The sequence below is a fragment of the Capricornis sumatraensis genome, chromosome 4 (genome assembly GCF_032405125.1).
Source record: "Capricornis sumatraensis isolate serow.1 chromosome 4, serow.2, whole genome shotgun sequence".
NCBI lineage: Eukaryota > Metazoa > Chordata > Mammalia > Artiodactyla > Bovidae > Capricornis > Capricornis sumatraensis.
This window is the reverse complement of record NC_091072.1, coordinates 63462865-63478237: the sequence shown is the minus strand read 5'-3', so window position 1 is coordinate 63478237 and position 15373 is coordinate 63462865.

Sequence of the window (15373 nt, the reverse complement as noted above, 5' to 3'; positions counted from 1 at the left end):
ATAGATCCCACATACTGCAACCGAGTTGCATGCCACAACTAAATCTTTCATGTCACAACTAACATCCAATGCAGTCAAGTAAATAAATATTTTTTAAAAAAGAAGAAGAAAAAAAAAAAAAGAAAAAGAAATGACTTTCTCTTGATTGAATGCTTAGTCACTCAGTCATGTCTGACTATGTTTATAACACCATGAAATGTAACCTTCTAGGCCCACCAGGCTTCTCTGTCCATGGGATTCTCCAGGCAAGAATACTGGAGCGGGTTGCTGTGTCCTCCTCCAGGGATCTTCCTGACACAGGGGTCAAACTTGCATTTCTTATGTTTTCTGCACTGGCAGACAGGTTCTTTACCAGTAGCACCATCTGGGAAACACCTGCTCTTGGTTCAATTCAGTTCAGTCTCTCAGTTGTGTCCAACTCTTTGAGACCCCATGAACTGAAGCATGCCAGGCTTCTCTGTCCATCAGCAACTCCTGAAGTTTGCTCAAAGTCATGTCAATCGAGTTGGTGATGCCATCAAACCATCTCACCCTCTGTCATCCCCTCCTCCTCCTGTCTTCAGTCTTTCCTAGCATCAGGCTTTTTCCCAATGAGCCAGTTCTTCGCATCAGGTGGCCAAAGTACTGGAGCTTCAGCTTCAGCATCAGTCCATCCAATGAGTATTCAGTACTGATTTTCTTTAGAATGGACTTCCCTTGTGGCTCATGTGTAAAGAATCCACCTGCAATGCAGCAGACCTGGATTCAGTCCCTGGGTTGGGAAGACTGGAGAAGGGAAAGGCTACCCACTCCAGTATTCTGACCTAGAGAATTCCATGGACTGTATAGTCCATGGGGTCACAGAGTCAGACACGAATGAGTGACTTTCACTTTACTCTACTTCCTTTAGCATTGACTAGTTTGATCTTCCAGTCCAAGGGACTCAAGAATCTTCTCCAAAAATCACAGTTCAAAAGCATCAATTCTTCACTGCTCAGCATTCTTTATGGCCCAACTTCACATCCATATATAACTACTGGAAAAACCATAGCTTTGACTAGATGGACATTTGCTGGTAAAGTTATGTCTCTGCTTTTTAATATGGTGTCTAGATTTGTCATAGTTTTTCTTCAAAGGAGCAAGCATCTTTTAATTCTATGGCTGCAGTCACCATCTACAGTAATTTTGGAGCCCAAGAAAATTAAGTCTCTCACTGTTTCCATTGTTTCCCCATCTGTTTGCCGTGAGGTGGAACCGGACGCCATAATCTTAGTTATTTGAAGGCTGAATTTTAAGACAGCTTTTTCAGGCTCCTCTTTCACTTTCACCAAGAGACTCTTTAGTTATTTTTCACTTTTTGTCATAAGGGTGGTGTCTTCTGCATATCTGAGGTTATTGATATTTCTCCCGGCAATCTTGATTTCAGCTTGTGCTTCATCCAGCTCGGCATTTCGCATGATGTAATCTGCATAGAAGTTAAATAAGCAGGGTGACAATATACAGCCTTGATGTACTCCTTTCTCAATTTTGAACCAGTCCATTGTTCCATGTCCATTTCCAATTGTTGCTTCTTGACCTGCATCAGATTTCTGAGGAGGCAGGTAACGTAGTCTGGTATTCCCATTTCTTTAAGAATTTTCCACAGTTTGTTGTGATCCAAATGGTCAAAGACTTTAGCTTAGTCAATGAAGCGGATGTAGATGTTTTTTTGCAACTCTCTTGCTTTTTCTATGATCCAACAGATATTCGCAATTTGATCTCTGCTTTTGGTTAGGCAGTAGCAAAGTCAGGACTCAGAATCAGGCCCCTGTGAGTTCAGGCCTCTTTCCAGCATAGCACTTTATCTGGGAATGTGAGTCAGAGTGGAGTCTATGAGAAGGAAGAGAAGATGTATGATTCATCAGGTTTTTCATGCTTTTGAACCTTTGCTTCAACCACCTGCTAGAAGTAAGTGAAAGAAGAAACTGAAGCTGTTTTCTTAACAATGCTTAGAGTCAGGCCATTCATGGCTCATGCTAACAAGAGAAATCACCCAACTTCCTTTGTTGCTGGGAATTCACAGCTCACTGTATATTCACTGAAAGCATCTGTCAGACTTCAAAAGAGTTTTGTGGTCATTTGGCAGAATAATCTCATCCTTTCTTAAGGTCTTTGTAATGCTCATAGATAGAAAAACAAAGACACATCATTGCTAAAGCTAAAGAGGTCACTAGGAAATTCATTCTATAGTGTTTTGACATGAATTCAGATAACAAATGTAACACAACAGCCATATGCAAGTCTTTCTGCAATCTCATTCTTATGATATCCCTGCAGTGTTTGACAGTATTCTTCTCCACACTCTGTTTGAGAAATCCTCTTCTGTTTAGAATTCTTCTAAAATGGAGATTTTCTCAAAACACAGTCCTGAACCCTCTACCTTTTGGATTCTTTCTTCTGTCTCTGATGCAGGAGACAACAAGAGATGTGGGTTTGATTCCTGGGCCAGGAAGATCCCCTGGAGTATGGAATGGTAACCCACTCCAGTATTCTTGCAGGAACAATCCCATGGACAGAGGAACCTGGCAGGCTACAGTATATGGGGCCACAAAGCGTCAGACATGACTGAGCAACTGAGCACACGTCTTTCAGTTCTTTTTGTTTTGGGGATTTCAGCTCTTACCTCTAATCGAAGAAACAGGAAAGAAAGAGAAAGAGAAAATCTTTACTTGGTACTTGAAGCTTTCTAAGCATCTAGGATTAGAAAACAAAAATCTTTCCTTCAGGGATTTCATAATCTAATGGAGACAGAGAGAAAAAAAATAAGATAATGGCTCTATAGACGGTAGATGCTAGTGGAGGTATACACAGGGTAATAGCTGGGGTGTGGAGAGGCAACTGTGAAAGTTTTCAGAGGAGGGACAGCTGCCCTGAATACAGAAAGCTGAATATGGATGATTAGAGTGAAGGAATCTGACCCTCTTTAAGACTGAATTTGTGACTTCTCTGTATTTATCCAACTCTGACAACTCTAACACCAACCCATTACTACCCATTTCCTTAATGCTTCCTGGACTAGATCAAAGCTTTTGGAGGTCAAGGTTGGGCGTTGTTCTTCATAGTGTCTTCAGCATCTGAGCAGTGCCTGGCACTTGATAGGCTCCAATAATGTTTACGGAGGGATAAAAAGGACTGTTCCTACTTTACCACCAATAAATGAGTCTTGGCAATTGGAGATGAATTTATTCATGACCAAACACTGAGTACTGAGAGATGTGGACCTTTAAACAGAGGCCTTTGCCTCCGGATCACGATGCGAGTTCTTCACCTTCTTTTGCTTCAGTTTATGTAATAATATGACACCTCAGGTCCTACCTTCACTCCCAAGCTTCAGTTTCATGCCTTTCGTCCTTTTTTACATTCTCTCTGGATGCACTATCTCAAACACAGGATGGCCAAAATAGAACTCATCTTTTTCTAGGATGGAGATGATTCTATGATATCAATATATGTGATATCAATACCCATTTTCTTTTGTTCTTAGACTCTAGTGTGTGGTGGTGGTGGTGGTTTAGTTGCTAAGCTGTGTCTGACTCTTGCAACCCCATGGACTACAGCCCGCCAGGCTCCTCTGTCCATGGGATTCTCCAGGCAAGCGTATTAGGGAGTTAATTAAAACAAACAAACAAACAAAAATAGAAGGCAGGGGTAACTTAGCTGACAGAATGTGACAATTTTGGCACATAGTTTTCCCATGCCATGACAATTAACCCTCAGTATTGGTCAAAACTTACTTTAGGGCAGCACCATTCAACAAATATTAAATATGGGCCACAAACGTAAACCTCACATGCTATTTTACATTTTCCCATAGCCATACTGAAGAAAGTAAAAAGAAAAAGAAAAAAAATTTTTATCAGTAACTCAGTAGCCACATAGTGACTCATATAGACCAATGTAGTTCTAGACACTCTTCACAAGGATTTTATAAACCACAAAATAGCATTATATTTCCAAGTCTTCTCCAATCATTTGCATTCTCCTTTTAACTCAATACCTTATTGCTCAGATCCAACCGATTGGAAGGCAGGTGGTGGTCCCAGGGGACCTCAGCAGCAATACTGAGGAGAGAAGCTATCAGCAAAAGAGATCAGTGCTGCAATTCTAGCTTTTTTTATTGATGCATTTTTGATCTGAAAAACCCCAAATGTATTTGACAGATATGTTTACAGAGGTGATATGTTTACACAAGTAATGTGTTTACAAGAGTCCTGTGGCTTTCAGATCTCCAGTCTAAGACCATGAGGATATTTATATAGTTCAAGGGAAAAGAAGTCATAATAAAGCATTCGACCATCAAAGTCAATTGCTTGGAGTAAACAGTAATGTTAGGGGAAGTTTAAATGTTCTCTACTTACTTCACATTCGCTGCTTCTTCCATGTAACTATATATGGTTATTAACACAGGTCCTAATGCGGATCACAATAAACTGGAAAATTCTGAAAGAGATGGGAATACCAGACCACCTGACCTGCCTCTTCAGAAGCCTATATGCAGGTCAGGAGGCAACAGTTAGAACCGTACATGGACCAACAGACTGGTTCCAAATAGGAAAAGGAGTACGTCAAGGCTGTATATTGTCACCCTGCTTATTTAACTTCTATGCAGAGTACATCATGAGAAACGCTGGGCTGGAAGAAGCACAAGCTGGAATCGAGATTGCCGGGGAAAATATCAGTAACCTCAGATACACAGATGACACCACCCTTATGGCAGAAATTGAAGAGGAACTAAAAAGCCTCTTGATGAAAGTGAAAGAGGGGAGTGAAAAAGTTGGCTTAAGGCTCAACATTCAGAAAACTAAGATCATTGCATCTGGCCCCATCACTTCTTGGGAAATGATGGGGAAACAGTGGAAACAGTGTTTCCAGTTTATTTTGGGGGGCTCCAAACTCACTGCAGATGGTGATTGCAGCCATGAAATTAAAAGATGCTTGTTCCTTGGAAGGGAAGTTATGACCAACCTAGATAGCATATTGAAAAGCAGAGATATTACTTTGCCAACTAAAGTCCATCTAGTCAAGGCTATGGTTTTTCCAGTAGTCATGTATGGCTGTGAGATTTGGACTGTGAAGAAAGCTGAGCGCCGAAGAATTGATGCTTTTGAACTGTGGTGTTGGAGAAGACTCTTGAGAGTCCCGTGGACTGCAAGGAGATCCAACCAGTCCATTCTAAAGGAGATCAGTCCTGGGTGTTCATTGGAAGGATTGATGCTAAAGCTGAAACTCCAATACTTTGGCCACCTCATGTGAAGATTTGACTCACTGGAAAAGACTCTGATTCTGGGAGGGATTGGGGGCAGGAGGAGAAGGGGATGACAGAGGATGAGATGGCTGGATGGTCTCGCTGATTCCATGGATGTGAGTTTGGGTGAACTCAGGGAGTTGGTGATGGACATGGAGGCTGGGAGTGCTGCAATTCATGAGGTTGCAAAGAGTCAGACACCACTGAGCGACTAAACTGAACTGAACTGAACTGAATGCAATATTTATTAACACCTACTTCCCTGGTGGCTCAGACGGTAAAGCGTCTGTCTCCAATGCAGGAGACGCGCATTCAATCCCTGGGTTGGGACGATCCCCTGGAGAAGGAAATGGCAGCCTACTCCAGTACTCTTGCCTGGAAAATCCCATGGACGGTGGAGCCTGGTAGGCTACCATCCATGGGATCGCGAAGAGTCGGACATGATTGAGTGACTTCACTTTCACTTTCCTTGTCTTTAAGGTCTTTCCTGTATCTTAAATCCAGAAAACATAATACTTCTGAGTTTTTTCTTCTCCTCTCTCTAACATGATACCAAATTCTGCAAATTCTTTATTCATAGATTTGCTTACATCCTCTTTCTTCTGTTTTATTCTTAATGCTGCTTTGTGGCTTTATCAAATTTATTGCTTCACAGTTTGACCAATGCAATGATCTCCAAAATGACTTTGGTATCTCAAGATAATTTTCTGCTTCACATCCCCTTTAACATGACATCAATCTTTCTAAGCAACTACTTTTGAGAACACATCCCTTCCTCAAATTGATCTTTACCTAATGAAAACAAAAACTAAAACTTCTGATCTCTTCACTTTATAAATAAAGACATTTAGACTGATCACAGTAAGTCACTTATCCAGAGCAAAATAACTGAAAAATGGAAGAGCTGGATTTAAACCCAGGCTTCCTGATTGTTAGTCTTGTATGCTTTCTACTACACATCCTGCTTGTAGCATAATGTCCAAGCTCTTTCATCTTTATTCCAGGCTTTACCCCATTTAAATCCTATCTATCATGCCAATCTCCAATCTAACTCGCATACCTAAACCTGTCAACACATTATTCCTCAAAAAGCCATTCATCCAGCCAGTGTAAAAATGTTTATTGGGCATGTCATGCGTAAGTCATTCTGTTAGATGCCTAAAGGGACCAGTCTTCACTGGCCGTGTGGGAGATAAAGCTGGCAAAGTGGGTGAAGGCCAAAAGCACTGACAACATTGAAAGTTAGGCTACAAGCTCAAGATTTAATTCATTAAACAGGGTAGTACAACAGGCAGCTTTTGATTAAGAATGTGAGATGACAAACCTGGCAGAGTATGCAGAGCATATTAAAGTCAGCAGAGCTTGGAGTAGTCCTGAGACTGCAAAGTGGCAACTCATGGAGAGAATAAAGCTTAGAAGTGGTTTTTGTTTGGCTCATAGGTTGTCTCTCTGTGTGTATGTTCAAATATAACCAGTTGCTACTGTTTAAAAATTAGATGTTTACATAAAAATCAATATTTAAAATTCTCTTGAAAAATTACATAATCTGGTTGTGTTCTTCCATGGCAAGAATCAGAATGTGTCGATGGGAAGCTGACTAATTTAGACAGGGCATGCTTTTGCTGTCTGGATTCTACCCTGTATGTTACCTGTTTGAAACTTTAGGCATTGAGACTGAGATTAATCCTCTAGAAATAGGACTCTTAGTAGTAAGGACCAAGGGAGAGAGCAGCATCAGAAATACCAATGATGGTTTGAGTCACGAAAAAATGAGAGAGTACTGATATGATTTGCATATGCTTGCAGTACCCGTTAAGGCTCACCTTGGGCACACTTCCATATACTGGCTTCCATATACAGTATGTCTTCTCTCTGTGAGCATCCCTATGCCCACCACTTCTGTCTACACTGCTTTCTAATGATCTGTTTATATATAATCTCTTTCTAGATGCTTCAAAAATAGTGTCCCCTTTGGCAACCCCATCTAAAAGAAAAATTAGCTAAAAAAAGTTAGAAATAAATGGGCACTTAAGGTATAAGAGATAATACATTTGATATATTAAAAGAAATTTTAGGAAAATATTTGTGGGAAAACAGTTTTAGGAAAGAAGAAATCTTACTGCCCAAGACTTGCAAAGTAGAGTCACATAAAGAGAGAGTCTTAACTACTTGGGATTCCCAGGTGGCACAGTGGTAAAGAATCCACCTGCTAATGCAGAAGATGCAGGTTTGATCCCTGGGTCGGGAAGATCTCCTGGAGTAGGAAACAGCAACCCATTCCAGCAGAGCTGGACACGACAGAGCATGCACTTAACTGCTTTATAAACTGTCGTTTTAAGGCAAAAACATTCTAAACAAAATTTTAAAACTTACATGATTGAAGATAAAATGTTTTCATGGCACATCTGACAAACAGTGACTTCTTGAAGATATAAAGAATACCTCAAATTGATAAGAAAAATGGTATATTATACAATATATATATCTTTAAACACTGAAATACCAACTTACAGATAAAACTCAACTAATCAATCAACATGGGTGGCCAGACAAAGGCAAAGTAAAACAACAATCAAATATCACCTTATGACCCAGCAATCCCACTGCTGGGCATACACACTGAGGAAACCAGAATTGAAAGAGACACATGTACCCCAGTGTTCATCGCAGCACTATTTATAATAGCCAGGACATGGAAGCAACCTAGATGTCCATCAGCAGAAGAATGGATAAGAAAGCTGTGGTACATATACACAATGGAGTATTTCTCAGCCATTAAAAAGAATACATTTGAATCAGTTCTAATGAGATGGATGAAACTGGAGCCGATTATACAGAGTGAAGTAAGCCAGAAAGAAAAACACCAATACAGTATACTAACACATATATATGGAATTTAGAAAGATGGCAATGATGACCTTGTATGTGAGACAGCAAAAGACACACAGATGTGTAGAGCGGACTTTTGGACTCTGAGGGAGAGGGAGAGGGTGGGATGATATGGGGGAATGGCATTGAAATATGTATACTATCATGTAAGAAACGAATTGCCAGTCTATGTTCGATACAGGATACAGGATGCTTGGGGCTGGTGCATGGAGATGATCCAGAGAGATGATGTGGGGTGGGAGGTGGGAGGGGGGTTCAGGATTGGGAACTCATGTACACTCGTGGCGGATTCATGTCAATGTATGGCAAAACCAATACAGTATTGTAAAGTAAAATAAAGTAAAAAAATATATATCACCTTTTGCTTTTCAAATTGCAAAAATTAAAAAAAATAGCATGGAAGTGCTGATTAAGATACAGGGAAATGGCACTTTCATATGTTGTTGATAGGAAAATAAATTGTTAAGCTTTTGCAAAATAATATCGAACAGTGTGTTAAATGCAAAATGAATGCACCTTTTGACCTAGTAATTTCACATTTTATAACCTATCCTATAAAAATAACAACACCAGTGCATAAAGATGTGTGTCCAAGGATATTTACTACAGCTTTATATGAAATGATAAAGCACTGAAAACAACTTGAATGTCCATTGACAGAATGGTAAAATAAATTATGGTTATGTAGCAGAGTATAAAATATGAGATGGGAAATGTTGAAGAAAATAGATAAATTATAGATAGAGTGATGTAATTACAAAAACAAATGATGAACTCCAGTTTGTGGGATAATAAGTAAAACATAGAAAACATGGAGGAATGTAGAGGAAGATGAAGGAGATACGCCAGCTTGTTTAGGCAGGAGTGGGAAAGATTGGTGGAGCGGAGGGAGATTATGTAAACTCTATGGGTCTCTGTATCTGTTTACTTGATACAAGCATGTACTCTTTTGTAATTAAAAAAAATGGAGAAAATCTAAAATATTTCAGTTTATACCCAGATAGAGACCCCATAAAAAAGCATAGATGGGAGTAGGAGGTTGGTGTTAGCAGTTGTAAGCTTCTATGTATAGAATGAATAAACAACAAGGTCCTATTGCATAGCACAGAGAACTATATTCAATATCCTGTGATAAATCATAATGGAAAAGAATATTTTAAAATGTATATATATATATATATATATAATTAAATCACTTTGCTGAACAGCAGTAATTAACACAACATTGTAAATCAACTATAGGTCAATTTTAGAAAAGCAACATTTGTCTGTTTAAACAGAAGAAATGCCTTCTCAGGTTTACTGACTTTACTAAGCCTGTTAGTCATCTTTCATAGAGTATCTTTCTCTCCAAATTACCAAACTTTATTAAAAATACACATGTGCAGAGATGGCAAACCACCTGAGTGTGACCACTCCTCCTTGTCATGCTCCTAGCAAATGTGGCTGACCATACCACCTATCCCCATGGATGCTGCTGGAATCTTAGAGTGCTTCCCAACACTGGTCTAGAGAGTGTTACTACCAGTCAGTCAGAATAGAAGGCAAAATGATACCATCTTCCATTCCTGGTATAGTCAAAAGAGCATGTATATGGGCTCGAATCACATATTCATCATTTTAGAACCTGAAACAGTTTAATAAGCCTATCAGAGCTTCAGTTCCTGATAAAATCGGTCATTATCTTCTTGATAGTTTTTTTTTATGAAGAGTAGGTGAAATCCTATCCTGGCTACAAGGGCCCTTGATTATCTCTCTACATTTGCTTATATCTAGTTAAAACTTTTCACTTAAAATGCTCATCATTGCTACTTTGCTCTTATTTATGCTTGGTCCTTGCATTTGGATATGTTGCTGAGGGGAAGATATTGATTCAGCGGAATCTGGAAAACAATAACTCATTTTCTGTCCATTATATCCATCACTTCTAGAGAAAAGGCACAAGAAGTAGCTCTAGGGGTGAGTCTGCTTTCCCAAAATCTACTGTCCTGAGTCAGTTTCACCCGCTGTCATGTGGTTTCCCTTTTTTGGTAAATTATCACTCAGACTTTATTTTCATATTTATTTTGAGACTTCTTAGCAGATTTAAAATTCTTTAACTCTTCTTCTTTTTTTTTTTTTTGGCCTGTACTGTATGTATAAAGATTTTGGCAACAGCCTAAAATATGCCATGTGGTCTGAGTTCCATGGAGCATACTCCAATAGAGTTAATAAGGGACATGAACCAGTGCAGAACAGAGCTGAGAAAATGTCAGGGTCTCATCCATCTACCCATCCATTCATCAACCATTTATTGAAGGCAAACTCTGTTCTAGACCCCAGAATAGATGCTGAGGATTTAAGAGTCAATGAAACTGACAAGCCCTCTTCTCCCATGGATGTTTTAGTGAAAGAAGATGGGCCAATAGCTGACAATAAATAAATAGATAAGTGATGTGATTTTAAGTATTACTAAGTACTATGAGGAAAAGTAGAGAGGGTTTGAAAATGAGAAGATTGTCTTGAAGCCAAGAGGTGAAAATGCTTGAATGTAGTGGATAAATAAGAAATCTAGAAAATAGGAAGTCAGCAAGATTGGAGAAGTAGTCAGATCACAGGTGATTGAAGATAACAATGTGGCCAGCAGAAAACACAAAATGGGCCAGATATATAGAGGGTGCTTACCCTCCGTCTCTCATTTAGCTTCTGAGAAGGAATTTCTCTCAGAATGTGAGCCAATAGGTTGGTGGATGTGTTTAAACTGAATGCATCTAAGGAAAGCTTACAGGAATAGTAAGAAGGATTTTCTTTCTAAATTGTATCTAACTTATAACATACTAGGAAGGTTTTCATAATTTGTTTAATTTCCAAGAAGCTACTAGATCAAAGGTCAAGTAGGATTATTGCACAAAAGTTTAAAAAAAGTTCCCTTCCTCTGAGGGTGTCAGAATGAAGCTCCTTATAAATTATTACACAGATTACAGACTTCAGCACAATACTTAGGCATGTGATTAAACTACAGAAACAAATTAGATGCAATTAAACATTTTCAACTCTCCCATATACCTGAAACCAAAGCTGTGGAAAAAGGGTGTATCTCAGGTAATTAACTGCCAAAAAATGTTTAATAACTTCTCCTCTGCTACATTTAACATGAGGTGTGAATGCTTCGTTTTCAACTTAGTCACCACATTCCCTGGAGTCATGGGCATGTTTCTGCGGCCCACTAAAGGAAAAACCCCAGAGCACAGCTTATTTAATTTGCAACTCTTGCCATACTACTTCACACCTGAATTCTTTATCCTTTGGGCACATGGTTATAGAACTACAATGCACTGTAGTAACATCCACTTTATAGGCAGAACTTTCATCTACCCACAGTTTCTTCTTTCTTTTCTTCCTGTAAAAGCATTTGGCTGACTGTCTCAAAATGATAGTAACCAGACTTCTCTCTTTGTAGCCTGACAAGTCAAGGACCCTGCTGAATTCAAGAAAGAGATGGCTTATGCATCATTTTGTTCTAATAACAGAGTGGAAACTCCTTTAATGTTAAGATTCTCTAGGTAAAAACACTGTATTAAAAGTATTGACTCCCCTTGTTAGTTGTTTGGCCTGAGGCAACCCAGCCCTGGAGTCTGCAGGCTCTGTGATAGGGTAATGGTGACCTCCAGGAGGGCTTACACCAAGGGGCACCTCCCAGGACTGCAGCTGCCAGTGCCCCCCCACCCCACCCCCAGCACTGTGGCAAGTCACTGCTGACCCACACCTCTGCAGGAGACCCTTCAACAGTCACAAGAGAAGATGAATGCATGTCCTTCTACTCGGCCATGTTGAAACAATCTTGGCATTGGGATTATTTAAAAGCTTCCCAGGAAATGGGAATGTGGATCGAGGATTGAGGAACAGAGTTTGCACTGACTGAATAAAACAAGTAAGAAAACTTCCTTAGTGGATGAGTCTTTCACATTGGAGGGAGTAAAGAGTTCAATAACCTAAAAAAAAAAAAAAAAAAAGAGTTCAATAACCTGCACACAAAAATGCGGCTTGGAAAAATGTCTTAGGCTCCAGTTAAGGGCTTCCTGGACAGCTCAGTGGTAAAGAAACTGCCTGCCAATGCAGGAAAACATCAGAGACATGGATTTGATCCCTGGTTGGGGATCCCCTGGAGAAGGAAATGACAAGCCACTTTAGTATTCTTGCCTGGGAAATTCCGTGGACAGAGGAGTCTGGCTGGCTGCAGTCCATGGGGTCGCAAAGAGTCGGACACGACCAAGCATGCATGCCTCAACAGCTTGGGCTCCAGTGAAGCTCTGCCCTATGAAGCCTGTAAATTCTCTTCTCTTTGTCCAGCCTCTACCCAATCTGCTGTCCATAAAACTTCATTAGCATTCCCAGAAAAAAAAAAGGGTATTGACACTTAAAAATTGTAGGTGCCTGACATCTTACAAAGTAATACTGTGGGCCAGCTTTCTCTCCAAGGCCCATTCCAGCTTTTGAACATATTTAGAACAGGAAGCATTGAGAGAAAGTTTATCTTAAAAAAAAAATCCAAATATGTAACAGACGGGATGGTGGGTAAATGTCAATTATAGTTGCCAGAATTTGCAAAGGCAGATCTCCTTGGCTTTGAATTTAGCTAGATGACGACGGAAATGGGTTACTGGTGTTTAAGGGAGGATTTGCAGAGGCGGTTGGGTTAGGTCTGAAGATTCTTTTGGTGAAGAGCTAACATGTCCAATTTCTGATAGAAAGGGAATTAATACCAGCTTCAAAGATGGGCAGAACCATTTAAAATTGAGATTTCCAAACCTTAACTAAAAACAAAAAAATGCCTTAAAACTATCAAAAAGAAAAGAGATGAATTTTATTTTGTGCTTAAAGATAAACTGAATTTCCTCACCCTGGTTTCCATTTGGGTAACTCTGGCAAGCTATTTTTTAATCTAGCTGACTTGAAAAATGTAACAAATACAGTCAGATTATATATACTTTACCTCAGCACAGCTGATCAAAAAAGTGAAAAATTCAGGTCCTCTGCTGATGTTTTGTTTTCTACTCCATTTACCAATTTTTCTAGCTTTTCATTTGACCCACCCACTGTTGCCCTACTCAGCACTCACTGCCTCTGAGCCCTCCTCTGTTCCAATACAAATTCTCAAAAGAGATACAGATTTATCATTTGGTTCAGTCTCACAATTACCCTCAGGATCATTCTGTATTTTTCTGGTCTTGATCAGAGATTTATTTTTGCATTTGGAAATATTTCAGCAGTGAAAAAAATCTTCCATAGTCTCGACATAATATATCCTCTCTCTCTTTCCTCTAAGACATAATCTGGGGAAGCTCAAGAGAAGCCACCTCTACTCTGAGGATTGAAATTGATGTCCATTTCCTAGAGCAGGAAGGGGTTTCTCTTAGATTTTGTATATTAGGTTTTGTGAGGAAAAGTGAGTTCTATCAGCTGGCATTTAAAAGCTCAGTGATGTGTATGTGAAAAGAGACATTCACGAAGGCTATTTTGAGGGTTCTCCCTCAATACAGTTTTAGAATTTGTAGTTTTAAGTTACAGACCACCAGGCAGGTATTCTTGCCTGGGAAATCCCATGGACAGAAGAGCCTGGGGGGCTACAGTCCATAGCGTTGCAGAGAGTTCAACAGGACTGAGAGACTAAGCACACTGTAGCACACACAGGCAGTCACCCTTAATTACTTCTTGCTTGAGCAGGCTCCCTCCTCTGTCCACAGAATTCTCCAGGCAAGAATACTGGAAAGGGTTGCCATTTCTTTCTCTAGGGGATCTTCCTAATTCAGGGATCGAACCTGGGTCTCCTGTACTGCAGGCAGATTATTTGCAGCCTAAGCCACCAGGGAAGCCCCCACTGGGAGTTCAGTTCAGTCGCTCAGTCGTATCTGACTCTTTGCAACCCCATGAATCGCAGCACGCCAGGCCTCTCTGTCCGTCACCAACTCCCGGAGTTCACTCAGACTCACGTCCATCGAGTCAGTGATGCCATCCACCAATCTCATCCTCTGTTGTCCGCTTTTCCTCCTGCCCCTAATCCCTCCCGGCATCAGGGTCTTTTCCAATGAGTCAATTTTTCTTATGAGGTGGCCAAAGTATTGGAGTTTCAGCTTCAACATCAGTCCTTCCAAAGAACACCCAGGACTGATCTCCTTTAGAATGGACTGGTTGGATCTCCTTGCAGTCCAAGGGACTCTCAAGAGTCTTCTCCAATACCACAGTTCAAAAGCATCAATTCTTCAGCGCTCAGCTTTCTTCACATTCCAACTCTCACATCCATACATGACCACTGGAAAAACCATAGCCTTGACTAGACAGACTTTTTTGGGAAAGTAATGTCTCTGCTTTTGAATATGCTATCTATGTTGGTCATAACTTTTCTTCCAAGGAGTAAACGTCTTTTAATTTCATGGCTGTAGTCACCATCTGCAGTGATTTTGGAGCCCCCCAAAATAAAGTCTGACACTGTTTCCACTGTTTCCCCATCTATTTCCCATGAAGTGATGGGACCGGATGCCATGATCTTCGTTTTCTGAATGTTGAGCTTTAAGTCAACTTTTTTGCTCTCCTCTTTCACTTTCATCAGAAGGCTTTTTAGTTCCTCCTCAATTTCTGCCATAAGGGTGGTGTCATTGGCATATCTGAGGTTATTGATATTTCTCCCGGCAATCTGGATTCCAGCTTGTGTTCTTCCAGCCCAGTGTTTCTCATGATGTACTCTGCACAGAAGTTAAATATGCAGGGTGACAATATACAGCCTTGACGTACTCCTTTTCCTATTTGGAACCAGTCTGTTGTTCCATGTCCAGTTCTAACTATTGCTTCTTGACCTGCATACAGATTTCTCAAGAGGCAGGTCACATGATCTGATGTTCCCATCTCTTTCAGAATTTCCACAGTTTATTGATCCCCAAATCCTAACTGGTATAAAAATTACCTAGGAATTTTATTAAAAGTATAGTATTCTTGCCCCACTCCCAGAAATTTGGATTCTGTTGGTCTGGAATAAGGCAAAAAATTTATAATACAAACAGATTTAAAAAAAAAAATCCCTAGGTGACTAATGCTTTGTACATACAGTCAGGTTGAGGAGGCCATCGCTCTTGTCATACTACCAGCTTGTTTTGGAACTGAACCATGACATTCTCCTCATTAGCACCACACACTGGATACCGCAGCTAACTGGTTCTGTTTGGGAATATATAACCTTGTTTCTGATCT